Source organism: Octopus bimaculoides, chromosome 2, assembly GCF_001194135.2.
Source record: "Octopus bimaculoides isolate UCB-OBI-ISO-001 chromosome 2, ASM119413v2, whole genome shotgun sequence".
Classification (NCBI taxonomy): Eukaryota; Metazoa; Mollusca; class Cephalopoda; order Octopoda; family Octopodidae; genus Octopus; species Octopus bimaculoides.
In genome coordinates, this window is record NC_068982.1 from 52411973 (window position 1) to 52416581 (window position 4609).

Below are 4609 nucleotides of genomic sequence, written 5' to 3' on the forward strand. Positions count from 1 at the left end.
TATTATCCTGCTTCCAGCTTCAGTGTTGCTGCCAGGAATTGAAAAATAGGGCACATTTGCCCCACTTATTTTGTGATTTAGGGGGGAATTTTGAAAAACAAGGGGTAATTCTCAGCGGTGTTCAGTGAACAAATTTAACACACTACCCGGCAGTGGCGAACCGATCAAGTTTATGTATAAATTTTCTTGTTATATGTTTGTTTCTTTTAACACAATATTAAAACAACAGCTAAAAATTTTCTGAAGCAGCATCCCGACTAATTTTATTTACGAGCCGCCACTGGCACCAGGCGAAAAAAAAAAAAAAAAAAAACCTAGCGATTTTGCTTGAGGAATTTATTCAAGGAAAGTCAAGGTGGAAAATAACACACACACACTCTGAGAAAACTATAGTTTAAGTAGTCTAAATTAGACAAGAGTTGATAAAGTAGCAGTAGGGTTATGAATAAAAAAGACATATTATAAATAATGGTCATTACATATTCTTTTATTGTAGTAAGTTCGACTTACAGCTGTTTCCGATTGTCATTATAGATTAGTTCGTTGATCGGTTTACTCAATCGGTCCACTGAGCGGCTAAGAAAACTGAACGGCCGTGTCTTCTATATCACTCTAATATACTAATTTTCAAAAGAAAAAAATATCTATTACCATAAAATAAAATAAAATTAAACAATACAAGTTACTCATTTGTATATTTGCAATAAATGCTAATATTGTGTCTAAATTTCAACATAATTGCAGTTTATAGTTCATCACCAATCTATTTGTAAATTCATGGCTGTATTCCTAGTTTGACTGGTCTTTTACACTGTGATATAGAAGACGATTGTCCAGTTTTTCTCATCCGATCAGTGGACCGATTATGTAAACCGATCGACTATATATATGCTCCATTCAAACATGAACAAGCAAGAAAAAACACGAAAAGACACGAAAAAATACGCGAGGACGTGGAATAAGTACAGTGTTATTGGACGTTCAGGAAAGGAAAGAAAAGAGGATTTAACGTTTCGATCGGAGATCTTCGTCAGAAATATAGGAAAAGTTCAAAGAAAGGAAGACAGAGAGAGAAAATCGCCAACGATGCACACGCGGTCACATATTGGATATATGTACATGTATGTATGTATGTATGTATGTATGTATCTATCTAGCTAAATGTCTGTCTGTCTGTATGTATGTTTGTAGATATATGTGGTGAGTGATTGAGAGAATTCTCGATTTAATGAATTAATGTCCGTAACTACCGAATGTCTGTTAAACTGAAGATAACCTAGGAGCCATTTTTATTGTTTGTAAAGTAAAAAAAAAATGTAAAACAATGTTTACTATTGCACCGTATGCAACATAATACATATGCAATTGTTATTGGAGGAGACTGGGGTCATAACTTTGTCGTCCCAAGCTACTTCAAGCAAATTATTTTAGAGTTTCCTGATACAAAGAATCTAGACAAGATTTAGCTTCACACGTAATAACAATACGTAATAGGACTGAAACAACGACTTTTATTTCACAATGAAATCAGTGAAACAATGTCATATTGACTGAATGCAATATGAAATGCTTTAATTCTATCGCACTTATGATATACCATCTAGTCTCTCTCTCTCTCTTAATACACCAACACATGGGCGTTCGACATACTAGAAATTGCAGCTACATCTCTCTCAAATTATATTTCATCATCTGATTGTTATTTATGGTTCTCAGATTTATCACTATCCAGTATAGAATACTGAACAGTAAATTGAAAGTAGATATATGTAATTGAATAATACGAGAAGTACAGATTACTAAATAAATAAATACATAAATATATAAATAAATGAGTGGGAGTTCTCGAGTTATAAAAATACTTGTCATCATCATCATCATCGTCGTCGTCGTCGTCGTCGTCGTCGTCGTCGTCGTCGTCGTCGTCGTCGTCGTCGTCGTCGCCGTCGTCGTCGCCGTCGTCGTCGCCGTCGTCGTCTTCGTCGTCCAATGGAAAGTAATGAAAAATTAGCTCGAAAATAATTATATAATTAAAAAAAGGTTTTTGTGAGAAGGGTTTACAATTTAAAAAAAAAGTTAATAAGATAGGAAATTGACTACTTTTATTATTAAAGTGAAAGAAAAGATAGCTTAAGGGTTATATTTTATATATTAGATGTGATTATTTCTGGTTGAGCGTATTAAATCAGTAAAGGATTTAAAGGAATTAAGAGATTAAAGCAGAATAACTACTAAATATACCCATAATTTAAAACATCTAATCATTTATGATTTATAATTCATGGTTTCCAAAAAAGGCGTTCCACTTAGTGATGAACGGAGAAGAGGATTCTAAACAGAAAATATTAATTTTACTTTAAATTGAAATTTTTTTAAAAGAATTCAAGAATAAGGAAAAGAATTATAAAAAAATATTACTGTCCCAAATATTGGTTTCAAATTTTGATACAAGGCCAGCAATTTCGTGGGTTGGGGTGTAAAAGTCAACCTCGGCAGAATTTGAATCAGAACGTAAAGACAGACGAAATGCCGCTAAGCATTTTGCCCTGCGTGCTAACGATTCTGCCAGCTCGCCGCCACACTCTCCTAAATATTAGCAGATAAAATTTGTCTTTAATAACAAAAGTAAGCCTTCTACTGTAGGCACAGGGCCTGAAATTTTTGTGGAAGGAACTAGTCGATTACATCGGTCCCACTATTTAACTGGTACTTATTTTATTGACTCCGAAAATGATGAAAAGCAAAGTCGACCTCAGCGGAATTTGAACTCAAAACGTTAACCTGGACATCAATGCTTTGAAACTGATCTATTTCCATTACATTTCAGAAATATTCGGCGCTGAGTTGCTGAAACAAAAATATCGGTATAGTAAATATTCTGCTCAATACTACAGATTTGCTTGTCAGTTGCTTGACCTTAACCACTTGAGCATATCCTTTAGTGGCTGACAATATGTACATCTCTGATCATGAGTAGGAGTAGTGGGGAGTATCATAGTGTTAAGATGGATCATTTGGGGTTTGAATAAATGTAACAAAAGAAAAGTTTGAAGGAAATAGTCATTTTTCTTGCTTTCTGGGGGTAAGCAAATTGGAAATAACAGTTGATACCCAAGGACAAAAATCGTGTTACACAGTGTAATGAGTTCCAAGCTGAAGTAACGAGCTCTCATTGGGTTCTTAACGATGGAGGGATGCAGGTTGCTCGGTATCCACAGAAGGCTTCTGGTTCTTTACAGAGATGACACCATTGGCAAGAGCAATGCGCACTGATGAAAGATGAAGTTTAAATGAGGTAAAAATCAACATTAGATACAAACTAAGCTGTGAGAGATGATCAGTTGCAACCATTGGCTCGAATGAAGAAAAACTTGGAACATCTGAAAGTGTTCAAAGTGGATACATTGATAAATGACACTCAATTTGAGTGAATGATTGGTAGAAGATTGCTCTGATCTGCTGAATAGCGCTTTTTTCTTGCCGACTTGGTGTTAGGAGGTAAAATATGGGTGTATCTTTATGATTCGGAAAAGAAAACTCAGTCTATGGAATGACATCACATATTATCGCCAAGGTCTAAAATGTTCAAGAACCAACGATCAGTACAGAAAGTCATGGTGACTAGTTTTGGGGATAACAAGGGTGGCATTCTCATTGGTGCTCTAGAACGTGGCTGTACAGTGGACAGCTAGCTGATATCGTGCATACAGCCAGAAGACAACGAGTGGTACATTCATATACCCAAAAAGCTTAGAGAAGCCATGAAGAGGAAGACACCGAACAAGAATTTGAAAATGATCCATATTCACCATGACAACGCGCGACAACAAACATGTTTGGTTATAAATTAGACAATGGGAAAACTAGTGCTGGTTAGTGGTATGCCATCGACCGCAAAGTTAGATCTTGCGTCCTCTGATTTCCAAGTGAAAGTGGCTGTGAAGTAATGGGCACAACAGTGCACACCTGAATTTTTTTCCAAGAAGATTTTCAGTTTGTACCACTTCTGATCGACACTGTGTTAAGCAGTATAACCTGCCGACATGTGCAATTTCAACGTTCTATGTCTACCTTGCGTTGTGCTGATCTCCGTCTGTCTGTCCATCACAAGATATATGTAAAGAAGAGAAAGAAGGGAAGAAAACAGGAGAGGAGAAAAGTTATTGTTGAGAGAGAAATACAGTGCGATAAAGAGATAAAGAGAGAGAAAGAGAGGGAGTGTGTGTGTATATGAAAGATAGATAGACAGGTAGTGTTATCAATATAGCAACTAACAAGTTTTGATTAAAAACGCGGAAAATTTCAAGTACCAGTCTTAAAGCAACGTAACACAGCTTCAAAAATCGAGAAAAGTGTTTAACTTCATAAAAATATAGGCAGTTATCTTTTTAGTTGTTTGTGTGTGCGTGTGTATATTTCTGTGTTTTTGAGTGTTTCTGTATTTCTTTCAAAATAGAGGCAGCGCAACACAAACTTTTAAAAAAAGACTTTCACTATAATTACGTTGTTGTTGCTGAGAGAGGAAGTCAGTGAGTGAGAAAGAGAGAGAGAAAGAGAGAGAGAGAGAGAGGGAGAGAGAAAGAGAGAAAGAGAGAGGGAGAGAGAAAGA

General features: G+C 35.8%; 1 long non-coding RNA gene across 1 annotated transcript in view; it reads left to right on the top strand.

Moving 5' to 3' along the window:
- LOC128250983 (uncharacterized) overlaps positions 1-4609 on the top strand; it is a 189423-nt gene that overhangs the window by 91126 nt on the left and 93688 nt on the right. The gene's annotated exons all lie outside the window — the stretch shown is intronic.